At 40.3% G+C, this 13517-nt stretch overlaps 1 protein-coding gene across 1 annotated transcript in view; it reads right to left on the bottom strand.

Annotated features, from left to right (window-relative positions):
- The window catches only part of MGAM (maltase-glucoamylase), a 70874-nt gene extending 62688 nt beyond the window's left edge, over nt 1-8186 (bottom strand). Inside the window, exon 1 of the mRNA XM_031935971.1 lies at nt 8038-8186. The gene's annotated coding sequence lies outside the window, so the exon portion shown is untranslated. The remainder of the gene's footprint in view (nt 1-8037) is intronic.
- Between the last annotated feature and the right edge of the window lie 5331 nt (nt 8187-13517).

The following is a 13517-nucleotide window of genomic DNA, read 5'->3' as shown; positions in this document are numbered from 1 at the left end:
TCAGGAATTGTTTGATATTTCCTTGCAGTCTCATTCTCCACCCAATCAACATTTCCTCCCATATTCTCTTCAGTAGGAAGCAGTCTTCCTTAGTCATTTATCCAAGGACTGGTTGAATAAGAGGACTTAATTCTCATACATTGATAAGAAACTATTATTAGTCAACATAATGCCATCTTACTATGCAAAAGGAAATGGAACTGTGAAAGCAATCTTTCTCTGCAACAAGGATTGCCTTGTGTTTTCTAGAATAAATTACTCCAATTCTAGTCTTTCTTACCATGACTGTCTCCACTATCTCACATTCCAAAGAGCTTCATAAGAAATCCTATAAAATTAAACTTGCTTGTTAAATTCCATAAAGATTAATAACCTCTCATGCCTGGTATAATTAAATGAACTAATAAAGCAAAGAGTGATCTTATGTTCACTGATAAGAAGGGGAGTTAGAATGTCTATCCAAGTGACCATGTCTCCTGTTTGGTAGATGCTAATAGTTGTAAGATGTGAGACTGCTTTTTATAATAATATTTAATTTTTTACCAAATGTTTATTAACACACTATGTTAGACACTGTGAAGAAACACCCACCCATTGCTGGTCAAACTATAAACACCCTATGCTCAATGAAGACTCGGCAAAAACTATTAAAATTACTCATGCCCATTACCCAGCAATTGCATTTATAGAAATTCATACCATAAATACACTTACACATTTGGGAATCAATGTATACACAAATAAAGGGTTTTCATCACAGTATTACATGTAACAGCAAAATATTGAGGACAGTGTAAATATCCATAGAGACAGTACTCAGTAAATATGTGAAGTAAAATATAATACAATGTTACTTAAAAATCACGACATGGCAGGTATTTTTCATTTCACAAATTATTTGATACTCCTCTCTTGAAGAGGTAGGCCAAGTCCCCACAACTCCACCCTTTGAGGATGAGCTGGACTTAGTGACTCACTCTCAACAGATAGGATATGGAGAAGGGATGGCATCTAACTTCCAAGACTAGGCTTTACAGCTTCCTCCTTGCTCTTTCTCTTGGATCATTTCCTGAAGAAAACAGTTTCCATGCCATCATAACATTCAAGCAAGACTATGGAAATTTCTAGCAAAGAACTGAGGTCTTCTGCTAAGAGCCATCTGAGTGAGCCCCCTTGAAAGCAGGCCTCTATCCCCATTCAAGCCTTCACATGACTGCAGTCCTGGCTGACATCTCGGCTGGACTCATGAGAGACCCTGAATCAGCACCACTCAGCTAACCCACTCCCATATTTCTGACTTGTATAAATTGGGAGATAATAAATGTTTGTTGTGTTAAACTACAAACTTGTAAGGTAATTTGTTACCCTGCAATAGATAACTAATATGCATAGGCAAATATGACTTTTTAACAAAATATCATTAACATTTTTTTTAAAACTTGCTGTTTATCAATAGTCCTTTTGCTCTATATATTCAAATATGGTTATTTGCTCTACAGAACAATAATATCTGTTTTCTAGCTATACAAGAGAAAGGTTTCCTTAAACCTTAAAAAAAAACCCAGCATTATCTGATTGACCTTACTTCCTGCATTATAGAACCCTTGATGGTGAAGCTTCCTATCTCAATTAGAAATGCAATTGAAGAAAAACTAAGATCAAGAAAAATGGCAAGAGGCAAATAAAAAAGGAAATAATTTAAATAGGGTTAAGTGCTTTTAAAAATGTTTTTAAAAAAACGCTACTTGGCAATCTGTCCTTAATCTTTGACTATTATTTTTATAGGACAAATATATAATTATGCAATTTTAATGCTAATGATAATAATGGTTAACAGTGATTGAGCAGATATCCTAAGAGGCTTCCATAATTTGTCACATGCAATTTTTATAACAACTGCAAGTTGATTATGGCTACTATCTTCACTTGCAGATGAAAAAATTAAGCTTCAGAAACATCAAATAACCTGCCTGATGTCATACAGCTGATAAGGAGCAAAGCCCCAATTTGAACACCTGCCCTTTGGACTCCACAGCCATGGCTTTCAACCGTTACTCTATAGTCTATGCTATAATGCCCCACAGTGTACACCAGCTTGGGCTTTCTGTAAGATTGTAGTTTTATCAAATAAAACCACATTAAATTTATGGCCCATAGCACTGTTTTAAATTCTCTGGGAGACCTAGAAGAAGCTACTGATGTGCCTTATTTGCCACGTTCATTCATCATTATCTAAGCTATATCTCTGGAAGAAAGAAATCTGCTTGCAGTTTATTTATTCATTCATGAATTATTTATTAAGTCCCTACAATGTGCCAAGCATTCTTTCAAACACTGGCTATACAACAATGAACAAAACAGATAAAAATCCCTGCCCTCATGAGACTTACATTCCCATGAGTAGAAAAAAGAGACAATAAACAAAATAAATAAATATACAATAGGTTATACTGTATAAGTATATGGAGAAAAAGTGGGGGGTAAATGAGGAATGCTGGAGTAAGGGTTGCAATTTTAATTAGGTTGGTCAGAAAAAAAATCGTACTGAAATGTAAGAATTATTACTATATATATAGGAACACTTTTACACTGTTTGGCATGTAAATTAGTTCAACCATTGTGGAAGACGGTGTGGTAATTCCTTAAGGGTCTACAACTAGAAATACCATTTGACCCAGCAATCCCATTACTGGGCATATACTCAAAGGATTATAAATCATTCTACTATAAAGACACATGCACATGTATGTTTACTGCAGCACTATTTACAATAGCAAGGAGTTGGAACCAACCCAAATGTCCATCAATAATAAACTGAATAAAGAAAATGTGGCACATATACACAGTGGAATACTATGCAGTCATAAAAAAGAATGGGTTCATGTCCTTTGCAGGGACATGGATGAAACTGGAAGCCATCATTCTCAGCAAACTAACACAGGAACAGAAAACCAAACACTACATGTTCTCACTCATAAGTGGGAGTTGAACAATGAGAACACACGGACATGGGGAGGGGAACATCACACACCGGGGCCTGTTAGGGGATGGGGGACAAGTGGATGGAGAGAATTATGACAAATACCTAATCATATGGGGCCTAGATGATGGGTTGATAGGTGCAGCAAACCACCATGGTACATGTATACCCATGAAACAGACCTGCATGTTCTGCACATGTATCCCAGAATTTAAAGTAAAATTTAAAAAAAGAATTATTTATATACATTATGCAAAAGCAATAGAATTTTTTTTCTTCTTGAATTATTTAGTATATGAATAATTGTCAAAGCTCATTGTCCTGGTACCGTCATAGTTCTTTAGGCAAAGTAGACAAACCACATGGGGGCCCAAATTACTAAAATGGCTATCTAAATTAATTTGGAAAAACTAGATATTTGTCCTCTTTTCGGCATTATGGCCAGTGTTTGATGTGTATATGGAGGTCTAAGCCATTCTTTTAAAATCTTTTGCTAACACAAGGCATGAGATCTAGTGGAGAAGAGGATTCATTGTAGATAGACCAAGAACAACTTGCAAAGAGGATCCCAGCAAGCCATAGCTATTCATCAAAAATGCTGGGCAATATTGGTAGGTTGGGTCATCCTTTCCCAGCTGCTTGGTGAGTGGGAAGGGATAAGGTAGCTAATGAATGGCTTTTTTCTTGCAAGTCTGGTCACATCCAAAGTGAGAGGTGAGAGATCTAAGAGTAAGCTCTTACCCTAGCCTGCTGTGTGACCTTGGAAAAACAACTTAACCCCTCTGGGTCTCAGTTTCCCCATCTGAACTGCAAAGGGACCATCTCTCGGAGACAGCTAACTCCTCCTCGAGCCCAGCAACAGAGTATGCGAAGGCTTATATTTCTCATCACATTCCACAGCTGCCACCTGAACCAATTTTAAATGGAAAATTTCTTATTCTAGTTCCATTCCCTGCTTACAGAACAATTTTTATAGTAATTTTATTAGCTCATTAAAATTTATTTGTGAGGGAATTCCTGATAATAAAAAAACGATCATTGGCATCTTGTCAAAGTGTGAGTGAAATAGCAATGAGCTGTCTTAAATTTAGTGTAGCACTTCATTTGGTCCCTGGTAGCACAGGGTCCTACCAGCACAACAACCCAAAGACCCCCTCCATCTCACCCCCTCTTGGCACACCTGCAGACATACACTTATTGTCCCACATCAGGACACAGACTGTAGACAGTTTGGACACTGGGAGGTCCTCCTCACCCAGCAAAGCCACTGATCAGATTCTGCAACAAGAACCTACTGATATCCTTTTTCAGGGAGACCCATGAGGATTAGTCTCAATTTCTTTCTCTTCCCCAAGAGTAACTCTCCCTTCCCACCTCTGTAACCAGTCAGAAAAGAAATGCCTGCATGTGTCTAGCTAGACTCTGGCAACTAGTAAGGATCCATTTTTTTTTTTTATTTTAAGTATTACCAGGGAGGGCCAAAAACAATTTATCACCTTCTCCTCTTCCCACGGGCACTCCCATTCTACTCCACACATGACTACCAGGACAGATACCCTACCTTTCTCTTTATGACCTCCTTCCAGATTCCACAGGAAACCACTCCTAACCCCCAGTGCATACCAACTCATAAATGCATCCCAGTATGTTACACACACCCTCAGTCTATTCTCTAAAATTATTCTGTATTTGATCAACAGAGGTACCAAACCCATAAGCATAGCGATAGATTTCTCAATTTCCGACTATAATTGGTTCTCCAATTACATTTTCTCAATCACAACTCCACATCCTTTCAGAGAGAAATCCTCTAATCTCACTCCCAAATTCTAACTCTTTTATTCATTTATCTTACATCATTTCCAGAATCTGAAAGAATTTCTGCCTGCTACCTCAACCTAAGTATTAAGTAATTCATCACACCTCACACAGAAACACATAGATAAACACACAGGTTTCACTACAATCAGGCTTGTAGATCCGGCCTTAGTTCAGAAAAATATACACATACTAAGAAAAAAAGATAAATGAGAATTTTGTTCCATATGTATGCATGTGCATAATTTTTGATTTATTATTGGTGTTGTTTATCTTTGTCTGTGTTTAACAAATTGACAAGGGCATTTTGACTAAAAGAGACCAACTCAAATTCACACACACTTGTAGACACACATCTGTAACCATAAAAGAACCCAAGGTTCACAAACATACCTCATTACCTCCTGCAGCCGCTCCCTCTCTATCTGAAGGATGGCTTAGCAATAAAAGCAGAGGAGCACAGTCCACCAAAGCAACCAAAGATCTGGTAACTATTTACTGACCTATCAAGCAAATGTTAACGGCTTTCAAATGCAAATGAATGGCCAGCTTTTATTTCCAGGATCAGAATTTTTAGTTAATTAGTAATCGTGGTCTTGCTCTAAGAAGGACATCCCTGACTTTCGGTAGGAAAAGTCAGCTCCCATGACCCACTCCATCCCCTCCAGGCACTGAATGTTTAATCAGTGGTAAGGACACTCCGTGTGTCTGGTAAGAGAACACAGACACAATTTGTAGATGATAAAGAGCAAAAAATAAATGACCCCAGTATTCCAAAAGAGCTCAGGTATCTTGCAGTGACTCCGAATCTCTCAGGAACTCATTGACATTTAGTAGCACAATCTGATGATTGCGATGGAAGGAAGTTGTTTTTAAAATGTTTTAAAAATAGTTTTCTTCTTTCTTCTTTCAGGTGCCCTTAAGCTTGTTTGCAGTATGGAAATCCTTTAACAGTCTGGTGACTCTTGAACTGCCTCTGCAGAATTATAAATAAGAGAAATCTAACATGACTGACTCCATCTTGCTTCTAATCTCCCAGGCTAAATTATGTTTTCTGGGGGATTTTTTTTTTTTTTTTTTTTTTGGTTGGCTTTTTGCTTATTCTACTACAAAGGCCAACATAACTATGAGAGGGATTTAGTTTATAGTTAAACTTGGAGTCAAGGGAAAATGATACCCCTCCTTGCCTGGAGCTTAAAGCCACATTCATAAGGCAAGGTTGGAATTATGGTAGGGGCTTGGACTTTGCTAAAGAATAGGCATAAACAATGTCCCACCATGGCTTAGTTTGTTTTCTGTAAGTTGCTTACTGCCCAAGTCACATAACCAATGTCACAAAATTTATAACTTCCTCAGCTACCAAAGATAACATCACTGTATTGGTCTGTTTTCACACTGCTATAAAGATATACCTGAGACTGGGTAATTTATAAAGAAAAGAGGTTTAGTTGACTCACAGTTCCGCAAGGCTGGGGAGGCCTCAGGAAACAATCATGGTGGAAGGAGAATCAGGAACATCTTAACATGAAGGCATGCCAGAGAGAGAGTGAGCAAGAGCAGGGAAAACTGCTTTATAAAACCATCAGATCTCGCGAGAACTCACTCACTATCAAGCGAACAGCATGGGGGAAACCACCCCCATGATCCAATCACCTCCCACCTGGTCCCTCCCTTGACACATGGGGATTATGGGGATTACAATTCAAGATGAGATCTGGATTCGGACACAAAGCCTAACCATATCAATCACTATTGTGAAACCTAAATAACTGGTCTTCTAGATATTTGTTAGCATTTCAGTGGGCCAAGAGACACCACCTAGTCTTCAGGCCCCCCCAACACACACACCCCTCCCGGGAACTGCCTCAGCTGCACAAAGACAGTTTTAGGTACTCCTGTGATTTCATTCCCCGCCAATCAATTACACAGGTTCTCCAGCCCCATGCCCACCAAAGTACCCTTTACAAACCTCAGCCTTTGAATCCTGGGGGAGATGGGATTGAGACGTTTTTCCCTGCTCTTGTTTGGCCAGCCCCGTGATTACTAAACTCTTTATTTACTACAATGCCAGTTTAATAGTGCATTCAAGAATATATTGCTCTGTTTTATAGGTGTGCATTCCCCAAAGTGCTCGGAAGAGTGCTAGCCACTCCTTAAGTCCCTGCCCACAGAGCTTCCTCAAACTCTCTGTCAAAGCCAGACCCACATGAAGAGCCCATTCTGAATGCTGAGCCCAGAAGGGACAGATGAGGCCCAGTGTGCATTCTTCCTCCTCCTACATGGAACATGACTTTGTGTTCTCCCTTCCTGGAATAAAATCCTTGTAGAAAATAATAATTTTATCTGTGTGGATTTTACTGGTAATTAACGGCGGGTGGATTAGGTGTCCCTAAAAGTATCCCTTTAGTATGAAATTGTCAAACATAGTATTTCATTCAAGATAAATCATTTCTTGGAGAGTATTTTCATGTTAAATTTTCAGATGATTTAATCTGAAAATTTGGGGAATTTTCCATAAAAATTGAGGAATTTTGGAAAATTTGGAGAATGCTCTTTAGGGATTCTCAGCCCCCATACAGCAGGAGGAGGATCACTTGAGTCCAGGAGATTGAGGCTGCACAGGGCTATGACAGCACCACTGCACTCCATCCTGGGCAGCACAGCAAGACCCTGTCTCTAATAAAAAAAAAAAAAAAAAAAGAAGAAGAAGGAAGAACATGGTGTTTCAAATCAAACTAGCCTGGGCTTAAATATGAGGTCCTCTACTTACTTTCTGCAGAACTTGGACAATCATTTCAATTTTCTGAAGCTCAGTTGCCTTATCTGGAAATCAGGGATGATCATGAGTACTTCATGATGTTACTTTGAGCCTAAGCTGACATAAGTACCTGACATCCAATGTTAGTTTCCCAACCCCTCCTCAGCCAGTCCTTTCTGAAAATGAAATAATATCCAACAAGCAGTATCATTAGCTTAAATTCTGTTAAGAACTCCTACTCCAGTTCCTCAACCCTTAGGAATAGCCACAGTAAACAGTCAACACATCCCACACTGAACTGATTCCACAGGCCAATGGAGAAAAACCATTACTACAAGACCCTCTCTCTCTCTTTCTCTCACATATGTGCATGCACACACACACACACACACACACACATTCACAAGCAAATGGCATCTACACCCCCTACCTATCAAAATGATTTCTCATAGTCTTCATGGCCTACAAACTTAATTTTTACCTCTGTTTTTATTGCAGCCAAGTTGTTTTCCTTCTTTTGTCCCATATAAAAGACCTTAACATCGCATGCCACCTGCAAAGGGCAAAAAGGAGTTGGTTGAAGGAGGAGTAATTTCTCTGCCCAGAAATGTTCAGAGGAAGGTAAGAGCAGAAACAATGTACACAGGACATTACAGCATTTCCTTGTCTTATGAAATGTCTATTATTTAGCAGCTTTACACTGTCTTCTACTCCTTTCCTCTTCACCACCACAGACAAGAACATAAACACACACAAGTATGAGTACAGAGAGAATTTTAGGAATAACACATCACCTAGTATTCACATAAAACTTTACATTTGGCCGCGCACGGTGGCTCATGCCTATAATCCCAGTACTTTGGGAGGCCGAAGTGGGTGGATCACCTGAGGTCAGGAGTTCGAGACCAACCTGGCCAACATGGTGAAACCTTGTCTCTACTAAAGATACAAAAATTAGCCAGGCGTGGTGGCAGGCGCCTGTAATCTCAGCTACTCAAGAGGCTGAGGCAGGAGAATTGCTTGAACTTGGGAGACAGAGATTGCAGTGAGCTGAGATCACGCCACTGCACTCCAGCCTGGGTGACAGAGTGAGACTGTCTCAAAACAAACAAACAAAAAACAAAAAACAAACCAAAAAAAGATTCGCATTTGTATGACACTTTGCAGTTTTCAGAGTACCTTTTAAATTTTTTTTTTTTTTTTTTTTTTTTTTTGAGACAGAGTCTTGCTCTGTTGCCCAGGCTAAAGTGCTGAAGTGCAATGGTGTGATCTCAGCTCACGGTAACCTCCTCCTCCTAGTTTCAACCAATTCTTCCACCTCAGCCTCCAGAGTAGCTGGGATTACAGGCATCCACCACCACGCCTGGCTAATCTTTGTATTTTTAGTAGCGATGTTATTTCACCTTGTTGGCCAGTCGTGAACTCCCGACGTCAGGTGATCCACCCACCTTGACCTCCCAAAGTGCTGAAATTAAAGGCATGAGCCACCACAGCCAGCCCCAGAGTACTTTAATCTGTACTATTTCATTGATCACAACAATCCTTTAAGATAGTGCAGGTATTTTTAATGACCATGTATAAATGAGGAAGCAGAAACTATGAGAAATGAGTTGCTAAAGGTCACTCATATAGTGGTGGAGTTAAACTCATTTAATTAAACTCATTGAACTAATTTAATTTCAATCCAGGAATCCAATGTTCATAGGGTTTGAAAGCAGTAAATACAGAAAATGGCTTTTTCAAACTAAATGTTTGTTCATTCATTCAACAAATTCAAAGTGGATTTGCCACCAAGTCTCCCAAACAGGAATCCCTCAAATCCTATAAGTTGTCAAATTCTACCATCCTCACCTCAGAGATGGCTATTTCTCTTCAAGCTCAAATCTTGTTCTAGAAACCCCATCATTTCCTCCATGGCCCCCTCCCCTGTGCCTCGCTGACACCTGTACGGTCCACTTCTGTGTGGGAAGCTCAACATGACCCTAATACTCTGATCTCAGCCAAGTGAACCAGCTGGACAGATGATCCGACCTCGTCCAGATGGATTCGCCCTCCCAAAAATTTGGATTTGAGACACAGTGCCTGAATCATACTGCACTGAGTGAGCACTATGTCTGTGGGATTACGGCATGTTATTAAGATGCAGAAATTCGTTTTAGTGAAAATCCTTGTTTGTCTGAAAGAGAATGGGATACACATGTAGAGAGTAGCAGAAAGAAAACATTCAAACCCAAAGGAAAAGCAGAGACATTAACTGCCAGTATTCTTTTCATTTCTGTGAAAGCCAGGGTACAACTTAATTTCGTGTGATTCTCCTATTTCTTCACCAAAACACTACCTTTACTATGCCTATGACTACCACCAAAACTACCAGCACCACCACTATCCTAACTTCTAGTTTCTGTGAGTTTCTGTGCCATGTGACAAAATGGTCCCTGCTAGCCCTGCTATGACAGGCTCGGGTTGTCTCCCATTGTCCGGTATAAATAAATATCTCCACCAAAAATGTCTAATCATAGTCTACCCTATGAGCAAAAAGTTATCCTCCTGTTATCTGCATTTTTCTGGCTTTTACCACCACTTGCAACTGTAGGACCTCCAAATCTCCACAAAGTCCCTCCCCATGGGGTTTGGCATCCCCATGGAGTTCTATTTTTTAGATGAGGGTACATATACCATAGGAGGTATGTGGTGGCATATTGAGAGATTCATAATGCATTTTCTTGGAAAATCCATTTTAGTTCAAGATTTGTGGAAAAGAATAAGTAATTTCAATCAATATTTTGAATTGCTAAAATTGTGGCAGTACAATATAATAGTACGCAAATGTACACAATTGTTTTTCAACATCAAACCTTAAATTCTACAGAAATTTTCCCCTATAATGAGCCACTGGTAGGTATATTTCCCCTCAGTCCCCTACCCCAAGGGAAAAATGTGAAAAGAATGCAGCAGGAAATGTCTTAAATTCACAAACAATGTCTTACAGCCATGTACGGTCTCTGTCATGTTTGCTGTCTTCTCTGGCTCAGCATCCTTCCTCCAGGTACCTCCCTCTCCTCCTGGTCTGCTTTCTGGGAACCGCCATGTCCACACTGTCTCTGGGTATGGCTTGAGCTCCCGTGTCTGCAGACAGAGAAAGAACCCTCCAAGTTGTCAGTGCTGCACAGTGTTCTCTTATGTGAAATCTGCTAGGACGAAGCACGAAAGGGCTGTCATCCAATGGCTTACAACTCTATCAGCTTTTACTTAAAACCTCTTCACTCTTAGCTCATGTTTGTGAACAAAATAAAACTCTAAGAGGGGTCCAGAGATCCCTCAAAAGGAATCCCCGCCCACGGGTCCCTGCTGAGAAAAGTGATCTTATGTCCCTAATCACAAGGTTCTATGCTGCCATTAAAGATGCTGGGACCAGGGATGGGCACCTAACCCAAAGACAGCCAATCCTTAAATTGGCCTACAGCTCAGGAAGCATCCCACTCTGTCACCACTCAACGACTCAGATTCTCTTTCCCAGTGTAAGACACAGAAAGAATTGCTAGCAACATCAATTAGTGGCAAGAACAAAATGAAAAAATTAGAAAAACAGAAATAAAAACTGTGTGAGAAAATCTTTAACCACATGTCCTTATACCAGTACCACCCTGCCAACCTCCCTTTAACAAATACATGTGGACAAAAACAATATGTCTTAAAATGTAGAAAGTAAAGACATCTTTTCTTTGGTTTCCTCTATTGTACTTCTTGTTTCCTGCCTCTTCTTGACAAGCAAACCTAGACAGGAAGCAGGCTGACCTTCTCTCCATTCCACCCTTGGCTTCGCATGCTTAGATGGGCAATTAGATCCAAGATCCTTCATGCAGGTAAGTTATCTCTTCTTTCTTTCTCCAAATAACTAGGTAAGTAATCTTTCTCTCTCTTTCTTTCTTTCTCTCTCTCTCTCCCCCCCCCCCGCCCCCACTTCTTCTCTCCCTCTCTCCACTCTTGCGCATTCTGGTCCCAAGGTATAGGTTTAATATTGGATAAGTTAGTAATTGCACTCAGCTTCTGATAATAATGGTCCAAGCATTGTGGCTTAAGGACATAAGTTTCCCATTATCACATAATGAGAAGGCTGGAAAAGAGTAGTTGCTGGTGTGGTTTCAGCCGTCAAGGATTTCAGAGTGAAGCCTTTGAGATTATCTTGGCTTTTGCCTCACGGTTAGAGTCCAACAATAACATTCGAGTTCAGGCAATGAACTCGAAAAAGGGAAATGCAACAAGGGCTTTCTAAGAAATTCCATCCAATTACTTTTTCTTGTGTCATTTGGACATTCCTATCTGAAAGAAGGATGAGATTTGTAGTTCTTCTAAATTGGGAATACTGACATGCCTAATAAACACCGAAGTTCCGTTGACAATGGGGAGAATACTGCATAGGCGATTGGTAGTAACTACCCTGGAAAGAATGGCAAGTTGGGTGTGTGGATTCTACCTAGGCCTACTGCTTGCTTCAACCCAACTGATGCCAGGGCTCTGCAGCGAGAGCCGTTGGGTGCTGCTGTCACATTTAAAAGAGTAATACCCACATTACACCCCTTTCGCTGCTGTTCTTCTCAGGTAACAGGAATAACTGGCAGAGCTAGATTTGGGAATTCCTGGAACTCTTGGCGCTATACCACCTAAAACCATCAAAGGCCTTCTTCAATTTCTAACAAGAGTCTGAATCCCACTTACAATGGAGCATTCAGGTGAATGGCAATTAACTCCTACTGCTAAAAAAAAAACCCAATATGGGTCCTGAATAAAGTTTCAGCACCCAAGTGATGTTTAATCTCTGTGAAGTGTGGCTCATTGCTGAAGTCCTGGAAAATCATCCTCTCTTATATCCCAGTAGTTGTCAAACATGAGTGTGCATCAGAATCACCTGAATGGCTTGTTAGAACAGAGTCATGAACACCTTCAGAGGTTTTTATTCAACAGGTCAGGGGCCTTACATTTCTAACAAGTCCCTGGTGATCCTGATCTCCCTAGTGTGGGGCACCTTAAGCCTTGAGAATTATTGATATAGCTTATAAAAATCCTTATTACTGGAGCTCACCTTAATGAATCTTTACTGCTTGCAGCCAAAAGCGCTTGCTTAATGAATTGTTCTTTGGATTCGGACAGAGTCCATAGAACTGGAACAGAGGACAAGGCCTCATAGCAAACACCATGTCCCCCCAACAAGAGCCTGCCTACACTTTGGTGCCTACAGTTTTGTTACTGGATCATTTTACTACCTAATTTTTTCTTCTCTTAGGATGAGTGTCCTCCTGAATGGCTACATAATGGGTTATAAAGACATTCGGCCTTTGATCTTCTGTGCAGAAAACACGTTAGAATCCCAGGAGGCCAGACGTGGTGGCTCACGCCTGTTATCCCAGCACTTCGGGAAGCTGAGTAGGGCAGATGGCTTGAGCTCAGGGGATTGAGACCAGCCTGGGCAACATGGTGAAACCCTGTCTCTACAAAAAAACACAAAACTTAGCTGGGCATAGAGGCGTGCACCTGTAGTCCCAGATACTCTGGAAGCTGAGGTGGGAGGATGGCTTAATCCCGTGAGGCAGAAGTTGTAGTGAGCCGAGGTCACACCACTGCACTCCAGCCTGGGCAGCAGAGTGAGGCCCTGTCTCATAAAAGGAAATAAATATAAAAAGAATCCCAGGAGTGAATTCACCTAGATTTAAGCACAGCCAATGTACCTACATTCATAAGAAAGCAAGGTTGGTCAAACCATTACTTTGGATTTAAAGTGAATGGCCAAATAAACCAACAAAAATCTAATTACTTGTCCTATACAATAAGGAGTAAAAAAAGAACAATACATAATCCCTACTCTTGAAGAACTCAATATAATTGAGGATACCCATGTAAACAAATACTTTTTTTTGAGATAGAGTTTTGCTCTGTCGCCCAGGCTGGAGTGCAGTGGGGCGATCT

The sequence above is a fragment of the Piliocolobus tephrosceles genome, chromosome 8, assembly GCF_002776525.5.
Source record: "Piliocolobus tephrosceles isolate RC106 chromosome 8, ASM277652v3, whole genome shotgun sequence".
In the NCBI taxonomy this organism is placed as follows: Eukaryota; Metazoa; Chordata; class Mammalia; order Primates; family Cercopithecidae; genus Piliocolobus; species Piliocolobus tephrosceles.
This window is presented reverse-complemented; position numbering and strand designations above follow the sequence as displayed.